The following is a 12,550-nucleotide window of genomic DNA, read 5'->3' as shown; positions in this document are numbered from 1 at the left end:
CGCTTTATTTTCCTTCCAGACCCCTTTGTAGAAATGGATTATTGTGGAGCAGAAAACGTGGAACATTTTTCCAGGACTCTATTCTTCAATGGAAAAAATTCCATTTCATGAGTTTATTAGTAACAATTAACAGATGCCAATTTGAAAATGCGGTATCAGACAAACTCGGCAGTTTCAAAAGTTTTTAGCTTTGTTTGTTAAAATGCAAGTAAAATCAACATGCCAGATTAGATCACTCTCTAGGGCAGTGTTTCCCAACCTTGGGTCTCCAGCTGTTTTTGAACTACAACTCCCATCATCCCTAGCTAGCAAGACCAGTGGCCAGGGATGATGGGAATTGTAGCCCCCAAACAACTAGAGAACCAAGGTTGGGAAACACTGCTCTAGGGCATCAGATAAATTTCTGATGGAGACTGAAAATTACCCCATGCAAATTGCCCTAATTTGCGGCGAAATTTTTTAAAATCCAGACTTTTCCAGAAAGCCCCCATCACAGGGTCAGTCCAGGAAATTTCCCTGTAACAACCGAGAGTTCCCCAAACGTGGCTTTGGCATACCACTGACAATTCTTGAAGATGGCCAGATTCTCTAAAGATACACTATGGGCTGTTGTTTTTTTAAAATGAATTATTTTAATAATAATAATAAATTTCCAGAGCCATGTATTTATACTGTTAAAGCTTTGCAGATGCTTTCCTATTCTCTGGAAATACAGAGTCAATCCAAGATAATCAGGGTAATAAAATGATTTTTAAAAGAAGAAATCTGCAGCTTAACCCTCACCCCCCCTCCAATTTGTTGGGATGTATTTTGGGACACAACCAGCTGAGCAGAACAGCCAAAACTAAAATAAGCAGAAGGGTTGTTGCTGTTGTTTGTTCTTGCTTTTTGAAGTGATATATTCCAAATGAGGCCTTCAAGTAGACTGGGCAAAATGCTGATGTGAGGAGAGTCAATATGTCTCTTAAGAACAGGCTATGGCAGAGCAGGTTCCTTCAGAGGAATTGGTGATGTCTCCCAGATACAAAGAGCAGCAAAACTGTTTCAGTATAGATCAGGTGTGGGGTGTCTTTGGCCCTTCAGATGTTGCTGAACTACAACTCCCCTCAGCCCTCCAGCAAACATGGCCATAACAACCAGGAATGATGAGAGATGAAGTTCAGCAGCCCCTGGAGGAGCGAAAGATTCCCCATACTTGATCTATAGCGAATGTAGGTCTTTGGTCTTCTGTTTCTGGATCGGGACCTAGAACTAGGTTGCAGCCTGATCTAAGATGGGTTGTAACAGCAGGCCTACCATGTTGCCGATACATAATTTTAAAAAGAAAAGAGAAGTGTCCCTGAAATGTCTGTTGGGTTCCAGATTGGCCTCAAAACAGTGGAGGCCACTTATGTAGATGGCCAGGGAAGAATCATTCCAAGATTTAGGAACCAGTGGTCATAGCTAGAGCATCTGTTAGAGTTGTCAGTAGACACCAAGCAAAGCAAATTCATTGTTTGGATTGGAATTGTATTCAAAGGTAATGCAGAGTCCCCAGTAAAACCCCTTTTAAGCCAAAATGTTCTTCCTTAAGGTTCTTTTCTCCTTCAGTTATGTCTGCAGCTAGAAATCTTGTAGGACAATATTGGAAAACAGCTAGAAGCATGGCAGGATAGCCTATGGAGCATGGCTCTTACAGAAAAAACTTAGGAAGCATCTAAGGCAATTTTGAAAATGTATAGTCCACATTTGAAGGTCAATGTTGTACGTTTGTCACCAGCTACCCATGGCTCACTGTGAGACAGTCTGTTAAGACAGAGAGTAGAAGATACTTAATTCATATAACCAAATATAAATTAATATACAAACCTGGTAAATATTTTACTGTATAATTTGTAGTGTGCATGTGGGGCAGGGCATTCGTTTGTCTCAGGAAACAACAGAGGAGTGCACTTTGGGGGATAAAGTCAAACTGTTGGAAGGTTGCAACGCCTGCTGTGGCTATTTTTAGACCGATATAGGAGAGACATGTTTTGTTGCAGCTGGGACAGATGGAGGCATCCACTTGTGTTGCTGTAGATGCACCATGGTGTTTCTTCTCTCTGCATTCCTCCTGGCAGCCAAATATTTCTGGGAGAGGGGAGGTATATGCAGATTCTATGTTATAAGTATTTTCAGAAGCTTTTTTTTTTTTTTTAAATGAGTGAAGACAAGTGGGATCTCTCCACCTCCAAGAGAGCAAAGAATTTATGAGAAATTGAGACCACTGTATTTTGAAAAGAGCTTGGAAAGGAAGGAAATATCTCAGGAAGTGGCTTTCGATATCATCAAACTGTGTTATCTCCCTGTCTGAACTGGGACAGAGTAGCACTGCTTCATGGTGATTTCAGTTCTATTTGAACAGCCCCTTCTGGAGCTCCTGCATGTTGTTTGACACCTATATGAAACTTCTAGGTGCTGTCAGTATGCTGATGACACACAGCTCAATTTCACCTGTACATCTGCAGGTGTGGCAGTGAAAGTACTGCGTCGAATTCTGACTTTGGTAATGGACTGTGTGAGAACCAGTAAGCAGAAGCTGAATCCAGATAAGATCAAACTCAAGTTTAAAAGGCTTTAAAACAAGCAGTGTCATGAAATGATCTGTAGATATAATCCACAGTTTTTAATTGTCAGATATACATAATTAATTTTCATGCCTGGGTAGGGTTGCCTACACAAACAATGTTTTAGAAGGCAGTGGAGGTGCCTGTCTGATATTGATAGACCTGCTCAGATTCCTGGAGCTTTAGAAAGAGCTAATGGTAGTCTAAGTTTCATCATGTCCAAATTAGCTTGTTGTAGGAAAGCACATTTTGAATTGTGGTGGGAATCCTGTCCATCAAAATTGACAGCAGTAGGCTGGAGAAGAGGGTTTTGTGTTTCAATGAGAGCTGCAAGCGTCACGTATCGTTGGCTTGTTCGCTGTTCTTTCATGGCATGCCTGGAATTAGCAGGCCCAATTGACAAACAGATGTGCGGAGCCCAGGTTTGAGGGCTTTCGAGAAGCACTTGTGAATCCAACCGTAATGAAACAAAGGAGATTAAAAAATTCTGCTGCTTCCCTTCCACCCCCTTCCTTTCTCTTCTGCTTTTCATTCTTGCTAAGAAAATGAGAGGCAAGGATAGCAAAAATAGAAATGCGGTAGCTGACAATTTGAATAGTCGGGGGTTGCATTAGGATGGGAAATAAATAAATAAATGCAGAGCTAGAGGGAGACAGAATTGATTTCAGAGTTGAAGAATGTGATGGTCTGGTGATAATGCAGGATCCAGCTCTTAAGCCAGGCTACTGCAAAGAAGACAGTCTAGGGGTGGGAATGGTAGGCTTGTTCTAAAGTATTGCATCTTTACTCTTTAGCCCTGCCAAACCAGAAAGGGATCGCCATTTATCTTCTCTAGCTGGAACTGAAATATAATAGAGGTCCCCCAGGGAAATAAACACGAACCAGATATTTAAAAAAGATTCAGATGGGTTGATTGTGAGTTTGTGCACAGATATTCTGTGCATGTGGAGGTTTGAAAAGGGGGAGAATCCTGTTTCCTGCTTTCACAAATGTAGCATGTTGTTTATTCGTGCCCAAACATGCACATTTTTGCTCATATATTGGCACATGGGTTTCCGTGCATGAAAAATGAATCTCCACGCAATGTAAGGCCGTTTTCTTCAGTTGTATCCAGAGGGACAAAATCAAAATATGTTCGATACTTCTGCACAGGTTGAACTTTTGGATTGTCTTGCAATTTATATGAAAAGTGATTCGTAACTCAAAACGTTAATAATACTATTAACAACAATAACAACAGTAGTACAAAACAACAAGCGAACGAACAACAGTCTGGAAGGCATTTGTACTTCTGCACAAGTAGCTGTTTCACACACTTTTTCAGCTGCCTTTAATGGTGCCTGGTGCCCACTGGAACTGATAGGGCAGAAGGCATGGGGCCCAAACAGTAGGCAGGGTCAGAGCCAATGAGAGGCCGAGCCAATTCATTCTAGTTTTGCCCCTGTCCTCCTCTTCCTTCCTGTTCTACAAGGGCCATGGTGAGACTAAGGAGGAGGAAGTTGGAGAATTGAACCTGGGCAATTCTGCCTGCAGAGCAGGTGCTCTATCACTGAGCTATATGCCCTAAATGCTATGGAAGGGACAGAGAAATGAATGAGGAAAGCTGTTGCATGCAGAAGGTCCATCTACCTTCTGTTTGAAATCTCTGGGGAGCTATTGCCAGTCCATGTCAACAGCACTGGGCCAAATGGACCTATGGCCTGACTCAGTAAAAGGCAGCTTTCTGTCTTCCTAATGGTAGACTTGGGCAGAGGCACTGAAGCGCTCATCTTGCTTGACTTATGTGGCCATGATACTGTGAGATGAACAACCTTTCTGCTACTCCAACCTCCGGGTACCTGTTCACATGCAAAGGCATGCTTTGGAACACCACAGAGCTAGTGACAGGGCAAAGGCTGTAGCATAGTGGTAGAGCACCTGCTTTTCATGTAGAAGGTCCCAGGTTCAATCCCCGAAATCTCCAGACGGAACTGGGAGAAGATCTATGTCTGAGATCCTGGATAGTCCTTGCTGCTAGTGAACTAGCTGGAGCTATGGGTCTGACTCAGTATAAACCAGCTTCCTATGTGATTTACCTGAGCAACTCACGTGCTCCTAAAATTGGCAATTTAAAGCTTTAGAGCTCAGTGCTTCGAGCAGCACCCCCTAACGCAGACCTGCCTTTTCCAGTTGATTTAGCTTTCTTTTCTGCAAAAAAGAAAAGAAAAGACAAAATTATAAGCAAGATGGATCAATCCCTGGGGGCATGCACTCACTCTGCAAATCCCAGGAGGTTTGAAGTACACGAAGATAGCACCCCCAGCACTTGACATCCAGAGGAACGTCTGTCAATCATGAAGCATACATGCATTGGTAATATGCCAATTGTAGTTTCAGCTGTAACCCGATTCTCGTTCCCGGATTCTTTTCTATTTTCTTAAGGATTTGTCTTGAGCCTTGCGAAAGCTTCCTGTATGGCGATTGGATTTCATCTTGCCATTGCTTGTGCATTCTCTCTTGCAGGACCACCCAAACCCCACCTCACTCTCGCTTGGAAACGTTTCCCGTCCCCTTCCAAACACACACAATCTCTCTTGCCCCAATCGCAGCTCTTAATCAGGTTAATCCTGGCAGCCTGTTACAGACGTCTAATCCATGGCGACCCTGTAAGAGGCTTTTAGCCCATGGACTAACAGGTGTGGAATTGCAGGGACCCGCCTCGGTTTTTAAGGCCAGGTCTCCATTTCACAACATTCTTAAGGGTCAACAAGATTTGGCTTGTTGATGGAAAACTTGGCTGGGATGGACAGCAGTTTCCAACCTGCTCAGCTCCAGCCCCCTGCTTTTATCCCTGTCTGCATTATAAGGATTCATTTTAATTATTTACTATATATGTCCTGTTCTGCCTCTTCTTCTCTTTCCTTTTCCTCTTTCCTCTTTTTTTTTTTTTTTAAAAAAGTAACCATGGTGCTTTCAGCACAGCAGCTGAAAACCAGTACAGTCATACCTCGGGTTGAATATGCTTCATGTTGAGCGTGTTCAAGTTGTGCTCCGTGGCAACCCGGAAGTAACGGAGCGCATTACTTCTGGGTTTCACCGCTCGCACATGCACAGACGCTCAAAAATGACATCACATGCATGCGCAGAAGCGGCGAAAAGCGACGTGACATGCTGTCGCTAGTTACGTTTGCTTCTGGATGCGAACGGGGCTCTGGAATGGATCCCGTTCACATCCTGTGGTACCACTGTAGTATGCAAGAAGTTCAATAAATTTATTTAAGAGAAGTATCATTTGGTTGTTAAAGAGGGTTGGGGATTGCTCACTTGTCACTAGGGTTGGGGCAGCTAAGTCTATTTCACATGTCAATTTCACACCTAAAAGAAGGTTCCCTCCCCTTTCTGACTGTTCAGTCCCATTTGCAGTCCAACACATCTGGAAGGCTGGGGAGCTCTAGTATTGAATATCTTGGTGTCCTCACTGAATAACAGGTCTCAAGATTCTTTGGGAGATGCTATGACTGTTTGACTGGTAGAAGGATTTACCTGGAGAAATTATTTACTTCCTTGCCATTAGGCTGATAGCCCCATTTATTTATTTACTGTTGCATTTATACCTCACTTTTCTCCAAGGAGCTCAAGGTATCATGCAGGGTTCTCCTCATCCTCCTTTAATCCCCACAACAACCCGGTGAGGTAGGCTAGGCTGAGAGCAGTGACTGGCCCAAGGTCATCCGGTGAGCTTCATGGCCAAGTGGGAATTTGAACCCTGGTCTCCTAGGTCTTAGTCCGACACTCTGACCACTGCGTGCCACTGTCTCTCAAATGTTTCAAATGTTCCAGGTGTATGGCATTTCTCCTTCTGTAGCCTTTAAAAATAAATTAATAAACCTAAGCTCTCACTGTGTGTGCTTTGAATATTCTGTACATTAGGGAGATTTCTCAAGGCTGCTGTATGATGAAAAACGGTGCAGTTGGCAAACATAGTTGGGATAAAAGGGGAACAGAGAAATATATGTTGCTGTTTGTTAATTAATGATACTGGGGGGGGGGACAACGAGTACGGGGGTTTGAAACTGGTAAGGGGGCAAAGGAAGGACTGGCAGGTGTCGTGATTGGCACGTCCATCAAGAAGATGGTAGGTGGCAAAATCTACTTTTAACATATTGATGGGCTGGAGTATGAGACAGGAGCTGTGGGTGGCAGAAAAGCTGTTTGATTCTGGGCGTAAAAGATTAAAAAACTAACTAATGTTTAAACTTTAAAGTTCTTTTCTTGAAAGCAGGGTGGGTTTGGTTTTTTTGCCCTTTTGAAAAAAGATGGCTGTAACCAGTAATGAAACGTCTTCTGTTTTTTATTGACGTTTCAGCGCATGATTTGATTTCCTGACTAAACGTGCCAAATACATATAGTTTAACTTTGTTTCACATATTTCCCCTACATTGATGAGACCCATACAATATTTATTTTCCCCACCCCAGCCTTTTTGGATTGCAGCTAACCTGCTCTTTTTCGTGAGGAACAGCAAAAGCTGTGACTTTAAAACATTGCTCCCGAATGAGTTAATGAAAGTTTTGTGCTCTTTTTAAAGAGCTGTGCGTGCCAACCCAGCTTTTAATCTAGGAGTATAAATCACTTTCCCGTCTTATTATTTGTAAAATCCTCCAGGCTTCGGAAATGCACAAAAGGAGTCTTTGTCCTTTTATTAATTTAATTTATAGGTTTGAGAATTTTGTATCGGTGGTTAGCGAAAGCTGATTTGTGCTCCGCTCTGAGAATTGGCTGTTCTGGAGTTGCAGCTTGCTCTGCAAAGCCTGATACAGAATTAGGAAATGACTGTCGATTTATAATAAAACACACAATCACATACATGGAGCGATATTTAAACTCTGTGCCAGCGCACACTGGTTTGCCACAAGAAAGCTGTTAGCATGCTGAAACAAAATAAAGCCATTTAAAGAATGAAAGGCTCTTGTGAGATCAAAATAAAATGCTCTCCAAGAAGAGGCTGCCCATTGCATCTCTGCATGAGTCATTGCACTGGGCTTGCTTCCTTGTAGTCAAGACAAGCGCTCAGGACTGTAGCGAGGGCAAACAGTTCTTGTTGACCTTTTCAGGTCTAAGAGTGCCTCTGGTTTTGATTCAGCAGTGGGAGACATTGCTCTAGCAAGATGCTCACCAAATAGGGTGAATCTGTATGGAGTCTCTTTTTTGCTTGCTACATTCATTTTTTGCTCTTTTCTTCCAAGCCTATTAAGCATGACAGCCTTTGCCTTTTGGTGCAAGGTGTGTTGGTTGGAAGAAGAAAAAGAGACACGGTTGGGGATTGGAATAAATGGCACAGATGCCTTACAGAAGGAAAGGGAAGGCAGTGCAAAAATGCCTATTTGCATTTCTTTATTAAAAGAAAGAAAAGCAAGAGGAAAGAAAGGAGAAAAAGACAGGCGGGGAAACCCCTGTCAGCTCACACAAACAATCCAATAAGCACCAGTACATCCATCTTAATTTACACATACAACTTGATACTGTAAATGTCTGAATAAGCCAAGCAAGTATGTTCAGATATAGCAAGGGCATGAAATTTGTACAATGGTGAGTATTTATATGGTGGGCATATTATTATTTATTTCATTTCTATACCGCTTTATATTTTAAAGAAAAATCTCAAAGCGGTTAATAGCATATTAGATGGTGCATACAGTATTTATCTTTTGTTTCCCTGTGGACTGTCAGCATGCCTGGCAATGAAAAATGTGAGTTTGGCCCCCCTTCCAAACTTACTAGTCAAGCAGGTGGCTGAGAGTAAAAATGAGTCTTGGCTCCTCTTCATTATGGCGCTTACCCTAATTCTGCTCCCTGTTTTTGGCTCACCCCTGGACCCTCTTTTTAGTAATGTTGTATTCCATTTCCTGTGCCAAGTATGGAGTAGTCAGTACTGTATGATGCTAATGGGAGACCCTCTTCGCCAATTACTTTAGAAGACTTTTAAAGGCAACAGGTACATCTAGGAAGCTAAGTTGGACGCAGGTAACATGGTGTCCTCTAGATGCTGTTGGACTAAAACTCTCATCGTCCCTATGTATTAGCCATGCTGGAGTCTCAAACTGTATGGAGAGTACCACATTTGCCACCCATCAGCTTAGCAGTGACTTCTTCAGAACTTCCATTTTACTGGTAAATGTGATCAAAATATATTTGGTCGCAATTGTTTGTCCTTGTCAACTAGCAAAGAAAGACACACAGGGTTGACATTTGACATGAGAGATAACAGAAAGTTCTGTGCTTGCTATAAGGTGATGGGAGAATTCTCTTTCTAGTTTCCCTGTATATGTTTTCTGAGAGATTAATACTCGACGGGGGAGTCTGACCACGACAGAAGCTGCTGTAAAGAACGAAAGCCCTTGCCCACTTGTGTTTGTGTTACAGGCTCAGCTTACTGGCATATTTCTCCGGCAGTATTTCCTCATTAGGTTTCTGCGTCTCTCAGAGACGCAGGCTTAGTTTCCTATTATGCAATTTACCTCAAGCGAATCTTCCCGAAAGCTCGTGCCAGGTTTTTGAAGCTTTTCAGACTCAAGGTTCCCCGAGAGACCCTTTTCTTGGGGCATTGTTGTAATACGGGCCCTTTTATCGGGTTCTCTCCCCCGACATGGGAGAGTGTGCAGTATGGGTTTAATTTACTAGTTAAGATGTTGCTGCCTTTGCTTCTCTTTCGAAGACGGTTCATCCCCACCTTCGGAAATCTTATATGTTGCCTATTAAAAGGCCGATGTGCCCAGGGGAAATGTTAGGAGACTGTCCCGGAATGTCTTTATTATTCCGCTGGTGCTTTCAGTTCAGTTTACGCTGTATACCAAAGGCATTTCTCCCCCTTTGGACTTAGATAAGTTACACTCTCCCCTTCTGTGGCAGAACAAAGGACTTTTTTCTGTGCTCTTTAATATGCTTTTGTGGGTCAGGGGCTGAGATCACAAGGTGGCAGAGGGAATTTGGCCTACCTCTAATTCCAGTCACATCAAGTGTGGCCACTCTCTTGAGATACTGGCCTATCTTGGATTTGCAGAAAACTAGTCTCCAGAGCAACCCTTGGCAAGCTGGTGCCCTTCAGATAAATATTTTGGATCACAGCTTTGATCAGTCCTTTGTCTGATGGTCAAGGATGATGGGAGTTGTAGTCCAAAACATCTGGAGGGCCCCAGGTTGGCAAGGGCAGCTTTTTAGCAGAGGTGTGGAACTAAAAGAGAAGTACATGGTGGAGGGGAGTGTATGTATGGCATCAGATGTGGGGCAGTTGAGCCCTGTGGGCCAAATGGAGAGGCCTGGAAGGTCATATTTGGTCCATGGGCTGGAAGTTCCCAACCACTGTCCTGCAACTGTGGTCCTTCACAGAAAGCTCTCCCTTTTGTGTATAATATTTCACATACACACACTGTAGTTTATGTTGTCTCAAGTACGACCCCACGTCCAAACTGCTGCTTGCTCTAACCTAAATTGAGAACCCAGTCCAAGAGTTTGAGTGTCTGAACTGTGCAATATGCACAGCTCAGTTCAGAGCTGCTTGCCTGCTTTCATTTCCCGCTGCCTCTGTTCTCCCCTTTGTAAGCTGACTTGGTGTAACATCTTTCAGGGCTGCAAGTCGCTTTTGTCACGTTAGACTAGGTAGCACATCCAATGGCTTATGCATGCTGCAAAAATAGAGTTTCTGTACTGATTTTTGTACGTAATGTCCGAGGCAGCCAGCAGCAACAATGAAAAGCTGGAGTATAAACATTCAAAAGAAAAAAATTTAAAACAACTTTGTTACATCCACTGCATGAAGGAAGACATTGTTTTGGTTTGAAGATTTTCCTATTTCTTTGGAAAACAGCCTCCACACTTATTCTGCTCCTCTATGGGCACACCCTGGATGCCCTTTTGGAAGGTCCTTGTCTACAGTCACCCTGCTTTTCTTTTCTTTTTCTGTTGCACTGTAATTAAAAAATGCCCATCCTCGTATCTGTTATGGGACAGATGGAAAAGACGCGGCTCCAAATTAGCGAGTGTCACAAGATCTTATCCTATAATTGAGGCGGCCAAATGAATTTGTCATGGTGAGGGTAATGCGTAGCTTTCTCTCTGCTGCTAAAGAAGGTTCCTTTTGTCTGCAAGAGCCAGAGGCGGTTTGGGCAGGAACTGCACATGACTTACCTAAGGGCAGCATGGAAAGGAGAGGGTGGGGTGACTGGGTGTCCTGCCTCTCCTCTCTGGCTTTCTCACACTCTCCTCTTCCTCCGCTTCTCCAGCTTCGGAACTTTGCAAGTCCTCAAGAGGAAAGAACTTGCCCTGTCTGCCTCTCCAAATGGCCCCTTAATCACACAAGCAACTCCTGACCAATTATTTCCATGGCGCTTTAGAACAGGGGCAGCAAAACCTTTTCAGCCTCACAAAGGCCACATTCCATTCTGGGCAGGCTTCTGAGGGCCACATGCCAGTGGTAGACCAGGATAGAGGGGAAAGTGGATGGAGCAATGATTGCAAATTTAACCTTTGTGCAGTAGGTCAGTTTCTACACATGGACCCCAGTGTCTCCTCCATCCAAGCAAGTGGGAAGATATCTCGAGATGTCATACCTCGATATATCATTGGCATACTTGGCTTGAGGGTTCCTAAGGTGGGAACAGCGGTCTTTATCAATGTTTGGATACCAGGCACCATTTTTATTCACGATGGTAGACCAAAATGTGACTTTGGAGCAACTTCACCATTTTTTTTTGTCAGCTGCCTCTTGAGATATTGTCACCAAACTCAACACAAGGGTTCCCAAGATGAGGGTGACAGTCTATGTCAGTGTTTGGATACCAGGTGCCATCTTGAACCAAGATAGCAGAGCAAAACATGACTTTGGTATGACTTCACCCGATTTTTAGCATGACAGGTCGAACCAACCACTTTCAGGAAAACCAGATATTTTTAAAATCACCTTTTCTGTTGTTTCCTCTGGCTCAGCAGTGTGTGCAAGTCATACTTTTAGATCCTTTAACCGTTCTCCCCAGTGTTTTGATGGATGCGTATTTTGCTAATTTAATTCCCATTGCTAACCCCATGCCCCCCCACCCCAATGATTTTGATAGCATCCTATTCTCTGGACTTCGGCACCCAGCTCATCAGGGACAGGATGCTGACAGAAGCTTAACACCGAAGAGTAATAAAACTTAGTGAGCCTGGCTGGCTCAGTTGGTTAGAGCGTGGTGCCAGTAACACCAAGGTTGCAGGTTCAATCCCTGTATGGGACAGCTGCATCTTCCTGCATTGCAGGGGGTTGGACTAGATCAGCCTTTCTCAACCTGTGGGTCCCCAGATGTTGTTGAACTACAACTCCCATCACCTCTAGCTAGCAAGGCCAGAGCTCAGGGATTATGGGAGTTGTAGTCCCAACAACATCTGGGGACCCACAGGTTGAGAACCGCTGGACTAGATGATACTCAAGGTCCATTCCAACTCAACAGTTTTATCAAACTAAATAACAATGTTAAAAAACAAACAACCCCCCCTGGATTTCAGGGATGTGTTACAATGCCCTCGCTCAAACAGTAGCGGCACACCATTTGTTTATTTCTTAAATCATTGAGTAGGGAGCCTCAATGCATTCTAGTACTCCCTGCCCCCTATCTGAGCAATTGTACATTTCTTCCAGCTGTAAATGGACTGATGCAATAAATCCCTCCTCCCCAATCCAAAATTCTAAAGTACCTTGAAAATCTTGGGGTGGGGGGTGGTTAAGGTCCTACTCTTCAGAATTGATGCCAATGCTGCAATGTTATCTTAGCTTGCAATTATAAGGCCTGGGTGTGTGCTAGCTGTTTTTACACTTAATTGGACAAGGGTCACTAGCTACCACTAAAACGTATATTGTTGTCTGGATTTTGGCCTGCTGAGTATGCTCTCCACATGAATTTCTGCAAAATGCTCTCCGCCCCTCTCCATGTAAGCAAACCATGTAAGCAAACCTG

At 43.5% G+C, this 12,550-nt stretch overlaps 1 protein-coding gene across 4 annotated transcripts in view; it reads left to right on the top strand.

Moving 5' to 3' along the window:
- LMF1 (lipase maturation factor 1) overlaps positions 1–12,550 on the top strand; it is a 150,749-nt gene that overhangs the window by 56,495 nt on the left and 81,704 nt on the right. The window lies entirely within an intron of this gene.

Source organism: Podarcis filfolensis (assembly GCF_964270895.1).
Source record: "Podarcis filfolensis genome assembly, chromosome: 14".
Lineage (NCBI taxonomy): Eukaryota > Metazoa > Chordata > Lepidosauria > Squamata > Lacertidae > Podarcis > Podarcis filfolensis.
This window is presented reverse-complemented; position numbering and strand designations above follow the sequence as displayed.